General features: G+C 41.4%; 1 long non-coding RNA gene across 1 annotated transcript; it reads right to left on the bottom strand.

Moving 5' to 3' along the window:
* Positions 1–6,365: 6,365 nt before the first annotated feature.
* LOC131381686 (uncharacterized) lies at positions 6,366–7,657 on the bottom strand. The gene is made up of 2 exons (XR_009210569.1): positions 7,206–7,657; positions 6,366–7,049 (listed from the first exon to the last, which is right to left on the bottom strand). It is a non-coding gene; the product is annotated as an uncharacterized LOC131381686 (long non-coding RNA).
* Positions 7,658–21,928: the final 14,271 nt, after the last annotated feature.

Below are 21,928 nucleotides of genomic sequence, written 5' to 3'. Positions count from 1 at the left end.
GAATGGTTTCCACTGCCTTACTTACTCATCTACTTACTGAAATCCGGGTTTCCACTGAAATCTCCTAAGTTACTAACAACTTCCTTGTTACTAAATTCAATAGCAAATTTCAGTCCTTGCTCTACTGACCTCTCTTTAGCAGCTGACACATTTGACCACTTCTTCCTTTCCTTGGCCTCTGTGACACGATGATCCTATGATTCTCCCCATTCCTCTTGGCCTCACCTCTCTTTCCTTTTCTGGCTCCTCCCTTCTGTCTTTCTCTGACTCGTTAGCGTTTCCCTGTGGTTCTACCAAAAGAGATGAGATCCCTTCTCTTTTCATTCTTTTCATTCTACTTTCCCTGGATCTGATCTCCTCCCACGGCTACAATTACCATCCCCAGGTGGATGACTAGTGATGGTTCCAGGCCAAGTCTTTGCATCTAGTAGGTATATTCGTTTGAATATCTTTGGAAGTACCACGATCGTAACATTTCTAAACTGAAAGCTCCCCAAATCACCTCCCTTTCTGTGCCCCTGGAACAGTGAAGGGCTCCAAGTTGCCCATGCCAGAACCTTGATCCCTTTTCTCTGATATCTCATTCCAATTAATCACTAAATCCTGCTGATTCAACTTCGTATCTCTTACTCCTGTCTACCTCTCATCATCCTCAGGGTTACCGCCCTGGTTCAGGCACACTACCTCTCCCCATGGTTATCCTTCCTAGTCTCCTAACCGGTCTTTCCACCTCCAGCCTTGCCTCACCCCAATCCATCCTACATTCTGCAGTGATGTCTCAAAAACGCAAATGTGATCATGTCGTTTGCCTCCTCAACACCTTTTGATGGTTCCCCTTTGTTTTGTCACAGGAGTGGTCTGACCCTCATCTGCCTCTTCCTGTTCCCCACCGCATTTCCACTGATCTAAACTTTTTTCAGTTCCCTAAGCATACCATGTGCTGTTTCATCTGTGGGCCTTTATACTGTTTGCTTTGCCAAGAACACCATAATTTACTTCCTGGTGAATAGAGACAGGAAGTAAATTATATTCATAATCTCTCTTACCGTAACTTACTGCTTCTTAGAAATTACTTCCTGGCCAGGCGCGGTGGCTCACGCCTGTAATCCCAGCACTTTGGGAGGCCGAGGTGGGCGGATCACGAGGTCAGGAGATCGAGACCACCCTAGCTAACACGGTGAAACCCCGCCTCCACTAAAAATACAAAAAATTAGCCACGCGAGGTGGCGGGCGCCTGTAGTCCCAGCTACTCGGGAGGCTGAGGCAGGAGAATGGTGTGAACCCTGGGGGGCAGAGCCTGCAGTGAGCCGAGATTGTGCCACTGCACTCCAGCCTGGGCGACAGCGAGACTCTGTCTCAAAAAAAAAAAAAAAAAAAAAAGAAATTACTTCCTGCATAAGTGCCGCTGACCCAGCCCCCTCCACCTCTTGCAATGTTTGTTGAACTTGTCTGTCTCCCTGATAGACACTAACCTCCATAAGGACGGGAACCTTGTCTATTCTCTTCACCCCTTGTGTCCCCATTGATTTAAATCAATAACTCCATCCTCATTCTACCCCCTCCAGTCCCTGGCAATCAATCACCAATTTACTTTCTGTCTCTATTGAATTCAACCTCCTTCAGCAAGTTGCCAGTGGGAAATACTGAACCTAGACCTACTACTAACTTTTAAAATAAGAATATTGAGTTAGTAATTAAGTGCCAATTATTAAACTTTTTTGTGCCTTATTTCCTTAACTTTGAAAGAATGCCTACTCATGCAAGGGCCCAGGCCGTAAGATGACCTGCAGGTTTTTTGTTTGTTTGTTTGTTTGTTTTTTGAGATGGAGTTTTGCTCTTGTTGCCCAGGCTGGAGTGCAATGGTGTGATCTCGGCTCACTGCAACCTCTACCTCCCGGGTTCAAGTGATTCTCCGGCCTCAGCCTCCAGAGTACCTGGGATTACAGGCGCACGCCACCACATTGGCTGATTTTGTATTTTTAGTAGAGACAGGGTTTTTCCATGTTGGTCAGGCTGGTCTCTAACTCCTGACCTCAGATGATCCACCCGCCTCGGCCTCCCAAAGTGCTGGGATTACAGGCGTGAGCTGCCGAACCCAGCCTGACCTGTAGTTTTAATCGCTTGACTGTCATATAAAACTTTGCCTTATTCAGCTTCTCATTTATGGTTCTGGTCAATTCATAGAATTTCCACTTACAGGAATGTCAGTTTCTGTGGCAGGAAGCAAAACCTCTCAGCATGCTCTGAGGAACCTTCCATGACTGCCGTGACCAGTTCCTCAAGTCCCTGCCTTCCAGCCTACACTCTTCCCTATTCTCTAAATATGAGTTTCTTCCACTCTGATTTCAAGGAACTTGGATTCTGGCAAGTCAACTTTTGAGACAGGGTCTCACTCTGTCACTCAGTCTAGAGTGCAGTGGCACAATCTTGGCTCACTGCAATCTCCAGTTCCAAGACTCAAGCCAGCCTTCCACTTCAGCCTCCTGAATAGCTGGGACCACAGGCACGCACCACTGGACCCAGCTAATTTTTCTGTATTTGTAGAGATGGGGTTTCACCATATCGCCCAGGCTGGTCTTGAACTCCTGAGCTCAAGTGATCCTCCCACCTTGGCCTCCCAAAGTGCTGGGATTACAGATGTCAGCCACTGTGCCAGGGCAAGTCAACATTTTAAAACCTGTCTTACTTAAAAAAAATTTTTTTTAAAATAAATGAATAAATAGGCCAGGTGTGGTGGCTCACGCTTCTAATTCCAGTACTTCGGCAGGCTGAAGTGGGTGGATCACCTGAGGTCAGGAGTTTGAGACCAGCCTGGCCCACATGGTGAAAACTCATCTCTACTAAAAATACAAAAATTAGGTGGGCGTGGTGGTGGGCACCTATAATGCCTGCTACTCGGGAGGCTGAGGCAGGAGAATCACTTGAACCCAGGAGGTGGAGGCTGCAGTGGGCCAAGATCACACCATTGCCCTCCAGTCTGGACGACAAGGGTGAAACTCCTTCTCAAAAAAAAGAATAAACAAATAAAACCTGTCTTACATAAAATATTTTATTGCCTCTATTCAAAATCTATCTTTTAGTTAAGACTTTTTTACATTTTTAGTTTTTGTTTTCAGAAATATGTAATGAAAAGTAATAGTAAAAAAAAATTGACATTATTTTAAGGTAAAGATACATCCTCCATCTCCAAGGCTGCTTTATGAATTGTAACTGGAGAAAATAGCTGATCAAATAATCTTTTCCCCAAATATCATATTTAACATTAATTGAAGTCTATGAGGTACTAGGCACAATGCTGAAACTTTTATCTACATTGCCTTAACTAAAACCCAGGGCAATCCAGCAAGATAGGAAATATTGTTATCTCCATTTTGCCAATGAGGAAACTGAGACTGAGAGATTAAATGACTTGTCCAAGGTTACATGGCTAGTAACTAAAGATCAGAACCTAGGTTGGTCTCTGACTACAGAATCCAGAATCCATTATGTTCTTTCCGGGAAAAAAAAAAAAAATTAATAGTCAAGTTAAATGGTAGCTTAATTACATATTGTCTACTCTGAAAAGTAGCATTAAATTCTGTTTTTGTTTTTGCTTTTGGTTTTTTTGAGACGGAGTCTCACTCTATCACCCAGGCTGGAGTGCAGTGGCGCGATTTCGGGTCACTGCAACCTCCACCTCCCAAGTAGCTGGGACTACAGGCGTGTGCCACCACTAGCGTGACTAACTTTTTTATTTTTAGTAGAGATGGGGTTTTGCCATGTTGGTCAGGCTAGTCTCAAACTCCTGACCTCAAGTGATCCACCCACCTCAGCCTCCCAAAGTGCAGGGATTACAAGCACTGTGCCTGGCCACATTAAATTCTGTTTTAAATGTTTACAGCAGCCGGGCTCAGTGGCTCACGCCTGTAATCCCAGCACTTTGAGAGGCCAAAGCGGGCAGATCACTTGAGGTCAGGAGTTCAAGACCAGCCTGGCCAACAAGACAAAACCCCCATCTCTACTAAAAATACAAAAATTAGCCAGGCATAGTGGCGAGTGCCTGTAATCCCAGCTACTCAGGAGGCTGAGGCAGGAGAATCACTTGAACCCGGGAGGTGGCAGTTGCAGTGAGCTGAGATCATGCCATTGCACTCCAGTCTGGGGACAGAGTGAGACTCTGTATCAAAAGAAAAAAAAAAGTTTACAGCCTTCAATTTGAATATCTCTTTGATAACAGAAAAATATATAGGTAGGTGTGTTTAAACATGGGCCTCTTGAGAAAACACCTTTCCTAACCACAAATTTTATTGCTGAATTTAATAAATTTCATGACTAAATTGGTCCGATTTTCATTTTCATAATAAATTATTGAGATTCAGATGCCTGGCACTTAGTAGGTACTCACTAAATATCTATTGGATGGGTTGATATGTTTGCCTCTTTGTGGAGTTTTGTCACATTTTCTTCCTGAAGGCAGGACTTGCAAAAAGAGAAATTTGGGGTAGAAGAGTACCAAGGAACACTCAGCATTGTAATTCGACGAGTCTGTAATACCATTCAGCCCTAAAACACATAACACATTTGCTCCCTAACTGCTTCAGCTATGTTAGTCTATTTCCTTAACCAGATTTCAAGCAAGGATTCTCATTCATTTCTTATGTAAGCTTCATGGAGCCTTGAATCATGCTGGCCTTATGGTAGATAACCTATCAAAATGCTCATCATATTGTCTTACAAATGGTAAAGGCTTGATAAATATGTGTTCATCAGTTATGAAAATTATTTTCTTTCTTTTCTTTTTTTTTTTTTTTTTTGAGATAGAGTTTTGCTCTTGTTGCCCAGGCTGGAGTGCAATGGTGCGATCTCAGCTCACTGCAACCTGCACCTCTTGGGATCAAGTGATTCTCCTGCCTCAGCCTCCCGAGTAGCTGGGATTACAGACATGCGCCACCATGCCCAGCTAATTTTGTATTTTTAGTAGAGAAGGGGTTTCTCTATGTTGGTTAGGCTGGTCTCGAACTCCCGACCTCAGGTGATGCGCCTGCCTCAGCCTCCCAAAGTGCTGGGATTACAGGTGTGAGCCACCTCGCCCAGCCGAAAATTATTTTCAATTGGATCAATTTTGTTGGAACCAGCAGCAGTTTCTTTCATTCCATTATTCATAAATTGCAACTTTATTTTTTTCCCCAGGTTCACATGAGGACGGTAAACAATTTCTAACTTTATACTTAAATTTTAAGCCAGGTAAATATATACTATATAATAGCATTACAAAGGATTGCTCTGATGTCACCTGCATGTTTATAAATTAGATGAAATTAATTTTATTCAGTAGTCTATAAGGATTTGATTTCAACCATACATTCGCACTTTTTACTCATACAATTTTTTATTGAGTTATAACTCCATAGGCCATAAAATTCAACATTTTAAAGTATACAACTCAGTGGTTTTTAGTATATTCACAAAGTCATGCAACCATCACCACTACATAATTCCAGAACATTTTTTCATCACCCCAAAAAGAAATCCTGTATCCACTAGGAGTCTCTTTTCATTCCTCCTTCCTACCATCCCCTTGCAACACTATCTACTTTCTGTCTCCATGGATTTGCCTATTTGGGACATTTCATATAAACGAAATCATACAGTAGATGGCATTTTGTGTCTGATTTCTTTAACTTAGCATGATGTTTTCAAGGTTCATCCATGTCGTATCATGTATCAGTACTTCATTCTTTCTTATGACCAAATAATATTCCATTGTGTGAACAAACTACATTTTGTTTATCTAATCATCAGTTGATGGACATGTGAGTTGTTTCTACCATTTGACCATTGTGAATTGTGCTGCTATGAACATTTGTGTACAAGTTTTTGTTTGAACACCGTTTCCCATTTCTCCTACGAATATAATTACCGAATAAAATGGTAAGTCTATGTTTAACTTTTTGAGGAACTGCCAAACTGTTTTCCAAAGGAACTTTATCATTTTTACATTCCCACCAGCAATGTATGGGTTCCAATTTCTCCATGTCCTCACCAACACTTAGTTTCCTTCTTTTAAAAATACGATTATCACAGTGGGTGTGAATTGGTATCTCATTGCGATTTTGACTTGAATTTTCCTAAAGACTAATGATACTGAGCATGTTTTTTATGTGCTTATGGGCACATGAATTTCTTCTTTGGAAAAATGTCTACTCAGATCTTTTGCTTATATGTTAATTGGGTAATTTGTCTTTTTAGTTTGAGTTGTAAGAGAGTTTTAAACAATAAATTCTGGATACAAGCCCTTTATCAAATAAATGATTTGAAAAGAGTTTCTCCCATTCTGTGGGCTACCTTTTCATTTTCTTTTTTTTTTTTTTTTTTTTTGTGATTAAAGAATTTTTTTTTTTATTAATTTTTTTGCACACAAAAACAATAAACATTTTCTAATAATACATACAAACAAAAAGATGCGTATCAAACATATTAGGAAGGTTGCACATGGGAAGTCGGGGAATAGAAATGGGGGGTAGGAGTTAAAATAAATGAGAGAGGGACTTTATATGGATCAGTGATAATAACTCAATCCTCTATTTGACAAAGAAGAGGGAGAAGGAAGAGGAAGAAAAAGAAAGTGGGATAAAGGATCAGAAAGGGAGGAAAATAGAAAAAATTAGAGTATGACTCCAGGGTAGACCTGTTTTGTTGTTACTGAGTTGGTTGGTTAGTTTGTCTGTTGTATTTTTCATGTTTCGCCATGTTGGCCAGACTGGTCTCGAACTCCTAGCCCGAAGTGATCAACTCGCCTCGCCCCCCAGAGTGCCGGGACCACAGGCGTGAGCCACCACGTCCAGCCCCCACATTGCTTCTGGCCTCCGTGGTAGACCTCCGAGACGGAGCGGCCGGGCAGAGGCGCTCCTCACTTCCCAGACGGGGTGGCCGGGCAGAGGCGCTCCTCACTTCTTCCCGGACGGGGCGCCCGGGCAGAGGCGCTCCTCACTTCTTCCCGGACGGGGCGGCCGGGCAGAGGCGCTCCTCACTTCCCAGTCGATGGGTGGCCGGGCAGAAGCGCTCCTCACCTCCTAGACGATGGGTGGCCGGCCAGAGGCGCTCCTCACCTCCCAGACGATGGGTGGCCGGGCAGAGGCGCTCCTCACCTCCCAGACGATGGGTGGCCGGGCAGAGGCGCTCCTCACCTCCCAGACGATGGGTGGCCGGGCAGAAGGGCTCCTCACTTCCCAGATGGGGAGGCCGGGCAGAGGGGCGGCCGGGCAGAGACGCTCCCTACCTCCCAGACGGGGCGGCGGCCGGGCAGGGGCTGCAATCCCAGCACCCTGGTAGGCCAAGGCAGGCGGCTGGGAGGCGGAGGCTGCCGCGAGCCCAGACCACGCCACCGCACTCCAGCCCGGGCAACACCGAGCACCGGGTGAGCGAGACTCCGTCTGTAGTCCCAGCACCCTGGGAGGCCGAGGCGGGCAGAGCGTTCGGGGTCAGGAGCTGGCGACTAGCGTGGCCAAGATGGCGAACGCGCGCCGGCAGGCAAAGGAGAAAAAAACAGGCAGCAGTGGCGCGCGCCGGCAGTCCCAGGCAGTCCGCGGCGCGGGGCAGCAGCGAGACGAGGAGATTGCTGCCCGGGCCACAGAGGGAAAGGAAGGAAGGAAAGAAAGAAGGAAGGAAGGAAAGAAAGAAGGAAGGAAAGAAGGAAGGAAGGAAGGAAGGAAGGAAGGAAGGAAGGAAGGAAGGAAGGAAGGAAGAGAAATATATTTTTAACCTTAAAAATAATAGGTAGTGTTGGCCGAGCATGGTAGCTCACGCCTATAATCCCGTCACTTTGGTAAGGCAGAGGCGGGTGGATCACCTGAGGTCAGGAGTTCGAGACCGGCCTGACCAATATGGTGAACCCTGCCTCTACTACAAATACAAAATTCTACCTTTTCATTTTCTTGACAGTGTTTTTTGTACCACTAAAGTTTTTGCTCTTGATGATGTATATTTACATTTTTTATGACATTCAATTTATCTTTTTTCTTTTGTTGATGATGTATATTTAATTTGCTCTTGATAATGTACATTTAAATTTTTATGACGTTCAATTTATCTTTTTTCTTTTATTGTTTTTGCTTTTGGTGTCATAGCTAAGAAACTATTGCCTAATACAAGGTCACAAAGATTTCTGTTTTATTCTAAGAGTTCAGTAGTTTTAGGTCTTATATTTCAGTCTGTGATTCATTTTGAGTTAATTTTTGTTTATGTGTTTAAAACACACACACTAGCATTTTAAATTTTGTATTTGTAATCATATATGTTATCTACCATTGTTTATACAGAAGTGGTTTAAATAGTAGAAAATTACAGTTTTCAAGTCATCAATCTTATTAAATAAGAAATCACAGCAAATACAGTTACCATAGGAAAAAATTCATCATAATATAACATAATAACAAACTTCCTTTGTATATTACATTAAACTCAGTAACTTTTTCATAGCATTTGCTTAATCTTAATCTGCATGTGTTCCTTCTGTAACATTTTGAGCAGATAAGAGGAATTTTGATAAAGCTATGATACAATATTATATTTTTTCCAAAACATAGCCAGTTTTAAGTTGTTCTGTTCAAATGAATCAGAAAGAAGCAATGAGGAATATTAGAGATATATCCTTTTCAGTAGTAGATATTTGGAAGTTTATTTGAAGCAAAGTAATGTCAAGGTACCTATTCGTCAGATCTACTGAATACCTTTCATGAACACACATTTCAGTTTGAAAGCATTTAAACAAAGGTATAAACTGCATACCCAGAGAAATGGAACAGACAGCAGGATTCAAGAAGAGAACAAAGAAACAAGACCAATCTGGTTTGCCAAACAGTGGCTCCCTGTGTCTGAAACAATTGGAGAACTTTGCAGCAATTTTGTTTTAGAAGTTTTCTGTAAACAAGAGTTTAAAGTCCAAAGAATGAAGCTCATTTTAGAGGTGAAGACACTTAAATTGTTGGGTAAAATGATTCATAAGTATACACTCCTCTATAATTAGCATTGCTTATTTCCCAGTATTATAATTTATATTAGTCCCATATTAAAGCCGAGATTCTGAGAAAAAAAAAATGGACTGTGATAAAAATGTAAATTCTTCCGAAGATTTTTTTGTTAAAAAATTAATTTAGGGGCCGAGCGCGGTGGCTCATGCCTGTAATCCCAGCACTTTGGGAGGCAGAGGTGGGCAGATCATGAGGTCAGGAGTTCAAGACCAGCCTGGGCAACATGGTGAAACCCCGTCTCTACTAAAAATACAAAAATTAGCCAGGCATGGTGGCATGCACCTGTAATCCCAGCTACTCAGGAGGCTGAGGCAGGAGAATCACTTGAACCCAGGAGGCGGAGGCTGCAGTGAGCGAGATCATGCCATTGCCCTCCAGCCTGGGCACCTGGGTGACAGAGCAAGACTCCATCTCAAAAAAAAAAAAAAATTAATTTAGGGTTGGGTGTGGTGGTTCACTCCTGTAATCTCTGCACTTTGGGAAGCCAAGGTGGGAGGATCACTTGAGGCCAGGAGTCTGAGACCTGGGCAACATGGCAAAACCCCATCTCTACTAAAAATACAAAAATTAGCCAGCATAGTGGTGCACACCTCTAGTCCCAGCTACTCGGGAGGTTGAAGCACAAGAATCATTTGAACCTGGGTGGCAGAGTTTGCCGTGAGCCGAGATGGTGCCACTGCTCTCCAGCCTGGGCGACAGAGCATCTCAAAAAAAAAAAAAAAAAATTAATTAACAGAAACTAAAGTGCAAAGATTTTGCATGGAGATTGAAGCAGAAGCTATTTTTACATTTTTAATAAAATTAGGAAGATTAACTCTGGGGCATTGGTGACTTTCTGATATACAAGTTACTTCATATTGTCATATGCTCTTTCAGTGATCGTACCTTTCATCCTCAAAAGAAGATCTCTTTCAGCAACTTAGAGGCAAAAACATTTTGATATAGCACGTATACAAAAACCATATGTGGCACTGTGATTGTTCTTTGAGGACAGTGGCTCCCAAACTTTTCTCACGGTCATCCTAGGTGACTATTATTAAGTGTTTTTTCAATCAGGAGATTTTTCCACTTATGTTTGACAGCAAGTTGACAAGGCTGTGAAAGCATGTCAGCTCTGTTCAGGATGATCACTGTGGGTTTTCTTGCATCATGAAGGTTGGTGAGTGTGTCTTGCTTTGGAGTCTCTGAAACCCCTTTCAGTGATGCTAACTTGTTTGTGGCCTGGGAACATGCGATGGCTATGCTTTCCAAATTGGGGTTCCAAAGTAAGCTTTGGGACAGCAGATTGTCTTGTTGCCTGCTATATCCCCAGTATCTAGAATACACTCTGGCATAGTGCTCAATAAATAATTATTAAATAAAAAAGAAGAAGAGGGGCTGGGCACGGTGACTCACGCCTGTAATCTCAGCACTTTGGGAGGCAGAGGCAGACAGATCACTTGAGGTCAGGAGTTTGAGACCAGCCTGGTCAACATGGTGAGACCCTGTCTCTACTAAAAATACAAAAAATTAGCCGGGTGTGGTGGCACACGCCTGTGGTTCCAGCTACTCGGGAGGCTGAGGTGGAAATATTGCTTGAACTCGAGGGGCAGAGTTTACAGTGAGCTGAGACTGCATCACTGCACTCCAGCCTGGGTGACAGAGCAGGACTTTATCTCAAAAAAAAAAAAAAAAAAAAAAAGAAGAAGGAAGGGAAAGAGAAGGGAGAGACAGAAGAGGTTAAGAAAGAGAAAAGGACAAACAAGAGGAAGAGAGAAGATGAAAAGAAAGGAAAAAAGTGGTAGTAGAAGAAAAAGGAGAAGAATAAACTGCTACCGCCGCACAAAGTGTTTATGGTGGTAGTATAGAAGGTATGCAATTAAAGAATAAGAACAGTAATATTTGGGGAGAATTGACATTACCCAAAGAATTGCAGTGGGGAGGAAAATATAATGGTAAAATCAACATAGGTATGTGATAAAGGAAGATGCATAATTTGATTAGACAATAAACTTTTTTTTTTTTTTTTTAAAAAGACGGAGTTTCGCTCTTGTTGCCCAGGCTGGAGTGCAGTGGTGTGATCTCGGCTCACTGCAACCTCCGCCTCCTGTGTTCAAGCGATTCTCCTGCCTCAGCCTCCCAAGTAGCTGGGATTATAGGCTTGTGCCACCATGCCTGACTAGTTTTTGTATTTTTAGTAGGGACGGGGTTTCACCATGTTGGCCAGGCTGGTCTCGAACTCCTGACCTCAAGTGATCTGCCCACCTTGGCCTCCCAAAGTGTTGGGATTACAGGAGTGAGCCACCGCACCCAGCCAGACAAAAAACGTATTCCCTGCTTCCCCAGGTCCACAGACTTTCAGGTTTAGAAGGGGTCAAATTAATCATTTTCTCACATCAGCCATATCAGATGCTTGAATCCAGGGTTTGGCAAACTTTTTCTGAAAAGGGTCACGTAGTAAATATCTTAGGCATTGAGTGGCACAGTCTCTGCTCCATTATGCCACTGTAGCACAAAATTGTATGATTGTGTGGCAATAAAACTTAATTTACAAAAACAGGTGGTGGGCCAGGTGTGGCCCGTGGGCTGTAGTTTGCAGACTCCTACTTGTATATGCCCTGTAATATTCCAACAATGCTGATAACCTCTGTTAGCATTTGCTGCAATAGAGAAACTCACCACTTTTCAAGGAAAACTATTCCATCTTTGCATAACTTTGATTATAGAAAGCCATTCTTTACACTGAGTCAAAATCTGTTTCTCATGTTATCGTAATGTTAGGTATTTGTTGTTTGTCTCTTTGTGTTTAAGTCACTATAATCTAGTGGTTTTGTTTTTTGTTTTTTTCTATTTTTTAAAAAATTTTTTTGAGAAATTTTTTTTTTTTTTTTTTCTTGAGACAGAGTCTCGCTCTGTCGCCCAGGCTGGAATTCAGTGGCGCAATCTCGGCTCACTGCAAGCTCTGCCTCCCGGGTTCACGCCATTCTCATGCCTCAGCCTTTCTGAGTAGCTGGGACTACAGGCGCCCGCCACCACGCCCGGCTAATTTTTTATATTTTTAGTAGAGACGGGGTTTCACTGTGGTCTCGATCTCCTGACCTCGTGATTCACCCGCCTCGGCCTCCCAAAGTGCTGGGATTACAAGCGTGAGCCACCGCGCCCGGCCGAAAGTTTTTTTTTTTTTTTTTTTTTTTTTAAAGACAACTTCTGCTTCCAGTCAAGATGGAGCAACAGGGACCTGATTTACCCTCCCACCTGAAATAACCAAAAAACTGGACAAAATATTAAGAAACAACAGCATTCAAGATATTGACACTAGGCAACTGAGGACAGTGATCCCTGAAAGATGGAAACAAATGAGGTGTAACTATAATTATCTCCAGCTAAATGTGTAGAGAATATTTTCAGGCCCCAGCACACTGGGAGCTCAAGTGGAGACCGGCAGTGTCTCTGGGTCGAGGACATTCAGTTGCAAGCCCAGGAGAGCCAAGTACAGGATCAGAAAGCCAGGCAGAGAAATTCTGGAGATGTGCCAAGGGTCCCCTTTAGTACCCAGTTGAGTATTAATTAACGCGTATGTGTGAGGAAATTACCCAAGGTCAGGGAAAGGACCACGTGAAAGGATTAAACAGAAGAGGAAACAGTTGTTGGAGCTCACAAAAGGCCAGAGAGTCCCTATTCCTACCAGCCACAGTAGAAAGCCTCACAATTCACAGAAATGGGTTAGAACACTCTGAAGAATCTTGCTTCATTTGTGGAAGGAAATTATTCAAACAATCTACTTCTATTAATGCACCTCTTTCTAGAGGTCCCTGTTCATAACATCATAGCCAAGGCTCAGCTCTAAAGCTTATTCACACATGCTGTCATTTAACCAGGTCTTATTTTGTTTTTTATTTTAATGGTTAGGGTTTTCCATTGTTGTCTGTCTTTATAGTGTTGATTATCATGTTCATTATTGTGCTGAGCAGCCCACTGTACCTGATTTTTTTTTTTTTTGAGATGGATTCTCCCTCTGTTGCCCAGGGTGGAGTGCAGTGGTGCGATCTCGGTTCACTGCAACCTCTGCCTCCCGGGTTCAAGTGATTCTCCTGTCTCAGCCTTCTGAATAACTGGGATTACAGGCACGTGCCACCGCCCCTGGCTAATTATTTTTTTTGTATTTTTAGTAGAGCTGGGGTTTCGCCATGTTGGCCAGGCTGCCCTCCAACTCCTGACTTCAGGTGATCCACTTGCCTCGGCCTCCCAAAGTGCTGGGTTTACAGGCATGAGCCACCGCGCCCAGCCTGTATCTGAAGTATTATTTGTAGGAATAATCTGAGGCCTAGATGAAAAACGTCTTCCTCCAAAGAAGATTTGCATTTGTTTTTACCATGCTCCTTGGGGGCACAACAACATAAGACCAACTGGTCCAAGATTTGAGATTCCCAAACCCACAAAGAAAATCTACACAAGGTCTCATTTACTTAGGGTTCACCCCAACCCTAAGGATGCAGTCCTGTGGGCCCTCAGCGTAAGATTGTAAAGGTCTCATTAGACTTTGCATCTTCTATAGACCCGGTGCTTTCATTTCTCACCTCCTTACCTCCTTTCTCACCTCATGACAAGTTTATCTCAATGAAGGTTCCCATTTGCTGGGACTCACAAATCCCCTCAGGGCAAAAGCAGATTCTGTGCCCTTATCACCTTTCTGGTTTTCCTGGTTTAGCTTCAATTTTGCCTTTCAATTCCTCACCATGTTGTCAGCTTTGCAAAGTTCCTTTCTTTTCTTTTCTCCTTCTTTCTTTCTTCCTTCCTTCCTTCTTTCCTCTCTCTCTCTTTCTCTCCCTTTCTTCCTTCCTTCCTTCCTTTCTTTCTTTTTCTTTTTTTTTTTTGGAATCTCACTCTGTTGCCCAGGCTGAAGTGCAGTGGCATGATCTCGGCTCACTGCAACCTCCACCTCCCGGGTTCAAGAGATTCACTTGGCTCAGCCTCCTGAGTAGCTGGGATTACAGGTGCGTGCCATCACACCTGGCTAATATTTTTTATTAGAGATGGAGTTTCACCATGTTGACCAGGCTGGTCTCAAACTCCTGACCTCAAGTGATCCACTTGCCTCAGCCTCCCAAAGTGCTGGGATTACAGGCGTGAGCCACTGTGCCTGGCCCAAAGTTTCTGTTGTTTTTTCATAGTTTTCTAGAATTTTAAAAATTGTTTTCTGTGGAATCATTGATCTGAAAAACCTAGCCCACCATTACAGGAAGATACAAATCCACCTACAACCATCCTAAGTCTTTGAGAATAAAATAGAACCAGAAAGTCTGGGTGCAGTGGTGGTCTTTCTACTCAGGAGACTGAAGCAGGAGAACCACTTGAACCCAGGAGGTGGAGGCTGCAGTGAGCCGAGATCATGCCACTGCCCTCCAACCTGGGCAACACAGCCAGACTCCATCTCAAAAAAAAAAAAAATGAACAAACGAACGAATGAGAAGCAAGGAAGGAAGGTGGGAAGGAGGGAAGGAGGGAAGGAAAGAAGGAAGGAGGGAGGGAGGAAGGAAGGAAGGAAAGAAGGAAGGAAGGAAGGAAGGAAGGAAGGAAGGAAGGAAGGAAGGAAGGAAGGAAATAGAACCAGAAAAAGTCCACCAGAGCCTAAGAAGAGCATTCGAGGTGGGGAGAAAACCTTCCCTGTCCTGGGGGCCCCAGGGCGGGTCCTAGGGAGTGCAGTGTTGTGTGCTGCTGTGCAGAGCAGAGCGGAGCAAACTGAGGGGCCACGAGGTGTGTGCAGGAGGCTGAGTGAAGTTGTGGTGAGGAAGATGAGAGGCTCCTAGGAATTTCTGGGTGCAAGAGAATTTTAAATAATGAAGGTTTTAAAGAAGAGCTATTACGTCCTTGTGCTTAGGCCCTCTTAACTCTGAGAGAATAAAGAGTAAAATTTCTGTCCTGGCTGACTGCTTTAAAGGAATATGATTCTGTGATTGTGCCATAGAAATCACTGCTTTATAAACCTTATATGTATCTGTTTACTACAGAAGATCAAAGAAGAGAAAAGGATAGTAGGAACATAGAAGGAGAGAAAAGAAAAGCATTCACGGACAGGCCATGGAAGGCATTTCTTGTTTCAGTAGTATTAAGTACCTATTTCATGTTGGACAGAGAAAAAGTTGAACTATGTCCTCTGCCCTAAGGAGCTCATTATCCAATAACAAGGGAGAACAATATGTCATTAAATAATTTAAATAAAATCCAGATGTAATTAAGTTTTTTTGAGCATTTAGTAAGAGCCAGATGCTTTCTGAGAAAAAAAAAAAAGCAGCCCCTGACATCTAGGGACTGGCCTAAAACTTATAGGTAGGCCTGAGTGGGAGCAGAAGCTGGCCGGGAGCTCACAGCTAGGCCAAGTTATTCTCCTGTTGCATATAAACAATTTCATAGAACACTGACACCAGTCAAGTCACTCTGAGACCATGAGGAAGTGCGACAAAACAAGACCACTTCATAAGTTTGTCTAAGCACAGACAAAAATGAGGTCACTGTGCAACCCCTAAATACCAATAGCTCTTCTTCCAGCTAACATGAGCCTCTAGTGATTCTTTACCTTTAGAATTTTAGCCTTGCTCTAGTCTACTGTCCCTATAAACATTGAGATGCCTAGTCATAGACTTTCCCTGCATTCTGACAGCATTTAATCCAGAGTGAACCCCTACTTCCTTGGATCCTTCCACAGACCACCCAACTGCAGCCCGAATCCAATAATAGGTCTGATACCCTCTTACTGAGAAGCCCCACAGTTCCCCCATGGTGTGTGTTCTCCCTTGCTGCAATGAGTAATAAACCCAATTCGTTCCATTACTGCTGTGCTCCTGGTGGGCTCTGGATGGAGGGCACTGTCATCTCAAGTACATCATTTAATTTCATCCTCATAACGTGAGCATAAGCCTGAATTTATAGATGACGATAAGGCTCCTGAAGGTTAATTTAATTCAGAATTACAGGCAGAAAGAGACAAAGCTGGGATTTGAACACTGAGCTTTGAATATTTCTCACTACCTTGAATGACTGAAGACAGAGAACAAGATAGAGAAGAAAAAAGATGTCCAAAAACAGACAAAAAGATGTTTTTCTTCACCCACTTTAACTGCCACTTTCAAGGAGCAACATCTCCATCTTGTGACATTTTATGATACGGGTTTTAAATAATTGAATTTTATAACTATCGGAGATCGTTAAGACACAAGTGAAATTTAAGAGAATACTTAAAAAAATTTGCTCCATAGGCAAAATAAAATTAAGCCATTACATTAAAAACCACAGCTATGAGGAAAGAAAGGTCTCTTATTGTCATCTGTCTTACTTTTCCTTTTCTGAGAGACAACCCTCCTGCATCCTTCCACTTTACAATAATGTCCTTCCCCAAGATGGCTGAGTACATACATCTCGAGTACATACATCTCAACTACAATGCGTGCCTCTGCATCAAGGAACTTTTGGGTATCTGAAGGTTAGGAATGGAGACTTTTCACTGAATATCCTTTTGTATTAAAAAAAATTTAGAAGCATGTGAATATATTACTAATTCAAACACAAAACTAATTTCTTTTAAATTAATTAATTAATTTATTTTGAGACAGAGTCTCACTCTGTCGCCCAAGCTGGAGAGCAGTGGCGCCATCTGGGCTCACTGAAACCCCTGCCTCCCAGGTTCAAGTGATTCTTGTGCCTCAGCTTCCTGAGTAGCTGGGATTACAGGCGCCCCCCAACACATCCGGCTAATTTTTGTATTTTTAGTGGAGACGGGGTTTCACTGTGTTGGTCAGGCTGCTCTGGAACTCTTGACCTCAAGTGATCCACCCGCCTCAGCCTCCCAAAGTGCTGGGATTACAGGCGTGAGCCACCATGCCTGGTCAATTTTTATTTATTATTTATTAATGTTTTCAGTCAGAGCAAGATAGCTTGATAATAAATTGACATTTTTAAGGTCAAATATAAAATATGCATGTGTCTCTCTTTTATTTTGTTTTTAAAGAAGTAGACTCTATAATTAAGGTACTAACAGAACACAATTATCTTCTGGTTTTTCAGTTATCTGTTGTAATTGACCTAGATTGCTTAAACATGAGACTGTAGCAGCAAGAAAGAAATACACAGGCTAGGAAGTGGAGCTCAATTAAGAATAGACAAAGCAGAAGAAAAAGAGAATAGACAAGGAGTCAGATGTAGGGTTCAATGGGAAAGGCAAGCAGTTCAAACTGGAGCAGTGTGAATAGAACCATACGAGTTGAGCAATCCTAAATAATCATGCTATCCAGATTTCAAGAAAACCTTTTTTTGAGTCACTTGAAAACATATAATTCTAAATTTAAAACCAGGTAGGAGCCAGGTTCTATGGCTCACGCCTGCAATCCCAGCACTTTGGGAGGCTGAAGTGGGCAGATCGCCTGAGCTCAGGAGTTCAAGACCAACCTGGACAACATAGCGAAACCCTATCTCTACCAAAAAAAATACAAAAATTAGCCGGGCATGGTGGCATATGCCTGTAGTCCCAGTTACTTGGGAGGCTGAGTTGGAAGGATCACTCGAGCCTGGGAGGCAGAGGTTGCAGTGAGCTGAGATCATGCCACTGCACTCCAGCCTGGGTGACAGAACCAGACCCTGCCTCAAAAAAAATAAAAAATAAAACAGGGTAGCATTGGCATATGGAATAAATACTGAACTGTATTGACATGCTTATGCTAAAAAATTATTTGTTGTTTATCTAAAATTCAGATTTAACTGGGCATCCTATAAATTATCTGGCAACCCTAACTGTACATGCAATAAAAAAATCATAAACAACTTACCAATTTGCCAGCAGATGGCTCCCCAAATCTAGTTTAGAATGAAACAGTGCATCCAAACATAGTGAGAAGTCATTATTGTTTCAGGGCTTTTGTTTTGAGTGTTTGTTTGATTGGCCTGATCTGGTTGGATTCACTTTTTGCCAGGGGTGGGGGGAAGTGGCAGTGATAATTTTTATTTAGTTATATAAAAATATTAAATATCTCCTACCATCATTTCATACGATTCTTCATGATCCTTAACTTTAACATTAAAATGAAAAAGAAATCACAATTTAATTTTCTATATTTTTTCTTTAATATTTGCTCAAGCATTTAAATACCAAGGCAACATGTATAATTTCAGTATAAGGTGACTCTGACATTTTGCAAAGGAATTCCATGCCCATTAGATTATGTATGCCGAGCATCAGTTTAGGGATCTTTATAAAAACTATACCTTTGCCTCTTTCATGCAGTCTGATTTGCTAGAATATTTTAGCTTTGAGGCATGAGCTTTGTTTTGGCTCCAAAGCACACACCCAGCACTCCCAATGAAATAATTGATTCAGTGGAATTTTTAGATCTGCCACAATTTTACCAACCTTTGCTAATGCCAGAATACCTCCGAAAACAATCGAGCCCAGACTCTGATGAAAAACTCAAGAACCACCATCAAGAAACATATAATAATTAAGTTGCATTTCCCACATTTCTATTAATACATAAAGTACAACTAAATTTTGGATTTTTAAAAACTGTTGTCGTATACTATTCGTTCTTAGTTCCCCACTGGTTTAATAGAATCCTTCAAAGAATGTGCTGAGAAACCATGATTATTCTATAATAATGGCTTCCCTGCATTGCAAATGAATTAGGCTAGAACTTTCTCATACAATGTGAAGGGCACTATTTTAATGTGGCATTCACAATAAGCGTGTATATGTCATGCTAGAAGTGGTCTCCATCCTCCAATGCCCTGTGCCGCAGGAGGGTGCCCTGAATGGAATGCATCAAAGGGCTCCCTTGCTCTCAGACTGTGGGGTGGAATCAGCTAGTCGTAGATATTGCAGCAGATGGGGAGAGCGGGAAAAGTGAGATCAGAAATATGTTTCTCCAGCTCACTCTCTAGTGGTGAGTTGCCACGGGTTGGATGCAAACTTCTGCTGAAGGCTATAGGTTCTATCAGGTGATCTTTTCTTTTCTTTATTATTATTTTTTGAGACAAGAGTCTTGCTCTATTGCCCAGGCTGGAGTGGTGCAGGGGAACCATCTCGGCTCACTGCAACCTCCGCCTCCCAGGTTCAAGTGATTCTCCTGCCTCAGCCTCTTGAGTAGCTGGGATTACAGGCACGTGCCACCGCGCCCAGCTAATTTCTGCATTTTTAGTAAAGATGGGGTTTTGTCTTGTTGGCCAGGCTGGTCTCAAACTCCTGGCCTCAGGTGATCCACCTGCCTCGACCTCCCAAAGTGCTGGGATTACAGGCGTGAGCCACCACACCTGACCTATCAGGTGACCTTTTCTAAATAGACCTGTCCTGCTCCCTTCTCCCAAATCTGGGGTAGAGGTCCTGTTTGTTCCATTGGGCCCTTTAGGCACCAGTATCACTATACTGCACTATAATTTTCTGCCCACCCGTTGCATCTGTAAGTCTCCACAAGACTAGGAACTGTGTCTTATTTTTGCCTTAGTGATAGTAGATGTTCAGTAAATCTTCACTTAATTTGATAAAAGGCTTCATGATATAAATTTAAATAATCTTTTTAAATCTCTAAAAAAACTTTTAATAAAAAGAGTATTTCTGTAACTCTTTTTCACATAAACAAGGGCAAAATCCTGCTGGGTCTTAAAAAATTAAGAAATCTTAAATGAGTCACTGAAAAGCCTGGTTTAATATTCTTCTCTTAATAAAGATTTATTGATTTATTTATCTAGAGAGATGGGGTCTCACTATATTGCCCAGGCTAGCCTTGAACTCCTCAGCTCAAGCAATCCTCCCAGCTCAGCCTCCCAAGTAGCTGGGACTATAGGTGTGCCACTACACCCAGCATTATAATAATTTTTTAAACAGATTCAAAATTTGAAAGTGATTTTAAAACATAGATGAAAAATGGTTATATTTTATATTTAATATATACTTTATAATCTTTTAGAATATTATAATATCTTATGAAATTTTTTCTTGCATATGAGATCAATGTTATATTTTTAAAGAGCTAATCATGATATCATCTGAATTTATGGGAACAATATTTAATAGGCATTATGTTATATAGAGAAAAGTATGTTTACTTAAGAGAGATGTGATCCATTCTTACAGAGCTTTGGAACACTTACAATAAATAATTTGTAATAGAGTTCATAATAGTGGAGACATTATGAACAGGTGGTATCTATTAACAGAATGTGAATTACAGATTTGGCGTTTATCTAGTTTTTCTAGATAATCTAGTTATCAGCAATGCAAAATGGTTGGTCTAGATAATCCAATAACAATGAAAAAATTCATTTTAAACCTTAGATTATTCGAACCAACAATAGATACTGATCAAATTAACTAGAAAAATGACCAAAGTTAATTTTATCATGAATATATAAATATAGCCCTAAGAACAGAACCACTTAGCATTTTATGGTGTTTAACCCTTCAGTTTCCTTGAAACTTTCACAGGAATTTTACTTCAGCATGAAGTTCAAACATATACTCTTAATTTTTTTCAAAACTCCTTTTAACAATCTCTTCTCCAACTTTAGAAAATTAAATATATTTATCCTTTTTTGGTAAGTAAATATTGCAATTTATATTTGGGTTTCACCACATTAGAATTTCTTCCTCTGAAAATATTCATTTCAAGATGAGTTGGGCTAATAAATTTGTGAAAAAATTATTGGCAAAACAAAGTAGAAAAAAGCAGATTAAGCAAAATCATGCATTACAGTGCTTCATTTACATATGAATAGAAATGTTGTTAGTGATTAATAATAAATTTTATCTTAGTCTTTGAAAATAAGATTTCTTTTTTTTTTTTTTCTTTCTTTTTTTTTTTTGAGACAGGGTCTGGCTCTGTTACCCAGGCTGCAGTGCAATGGTGCAATCTCTGCTCACTGCAATCTCCACCTCCCAGGCTCAAACCATCCTCCCACCTCAGCCTCCCGAGTAGCTGGGACTACAGGCACGTGCCACCACACCTGGCTAATTTTTTTGTATTTTTAGTAGAGTTGGGGTTTTGCCATGTTGCTCATGTTGGTCTCAAACTCATGAGTTCAAAGCAATCCACCCATCTTGGTCTCCAAAAGTGCTGGGATTACAGGTTTGAGTCAACATGCCTGGCCTGAAAATAAGATATTTCTGATAGAACTAAGACTGCCTTTAGTGAAAACTTGATACATACAATGCAAATAGTTATTTTAATACTTATTTAAACAATATGTCTAACATACATATCTACGTATATATGTTGATATATGAATGTGTATATATATATATACACACATACACAGATCAGTCTATCAGTCTGTGTGCTTGTACATATATATATGTATATACAGACATTATGAATAGAAAGATAGACAGATCCATTATCTATCTATCTGTGTGTGTATATGTGTGTACGTATATATATATATACATGTACATACACACATATATCTATATATACATACATACACACATATATCTACAGATCGATAGATCAATCGATCAACAGATAGGTAGATAGATTGATTCTAGGCATATAGGAAAATTTCTGACCAATCATACGCTGACTACTAGGCTAAGTGAGAAGAGACTTCAATGACCACACACTCCAAGGAATACAGAATGTATAGAATTAATTCACAAAAGTCACTAAACAATAACACAGCAACAACAGCAATTACAAGCAAGAGACACAATAACAAAACCTGGTCAGGCAGGGAACATCTAATTTCTAGAGTTGCTACAGTATATTATCTAAAATGTCATTTAAAAAAACAAAAGGTATGAAACATGCAATGAAACAGGAAAGTATAGCCCCATTTCCCAAAGTGCTGGGATTATAGGCATGAACCCGGTCTCTCTCTCCTTGCTTCCTTTCTTTCTTTCTTTCTGTGTTTCTTCTTCCTTCCTTCCTTCCTTCCTTCCTTCCTTCCTTCCTTTCCTTCCTCCC

The sequence above is a fragment of the Hylobates moloch genome, unplaced genomic scaffold, assembly GCF_009828535.3.
Source record: "Hylobates moloch isolate HMO894 unplaced genomic scaffold, HMol_V3 SCAFFOLD_17, whole genome shotgun sequence".
Taxonomy (NCBI): domain Eukaryota; kingdom Metazoa; phylum Chordata; class Mammalia; order Primates; family Hylobatidae; genus Hylobates; species Hylobates moloch.
Note: the sequence above shows the minus strand (reverse complement) of the source record. Positions and strands in the feature narration are given on the sequence as shown.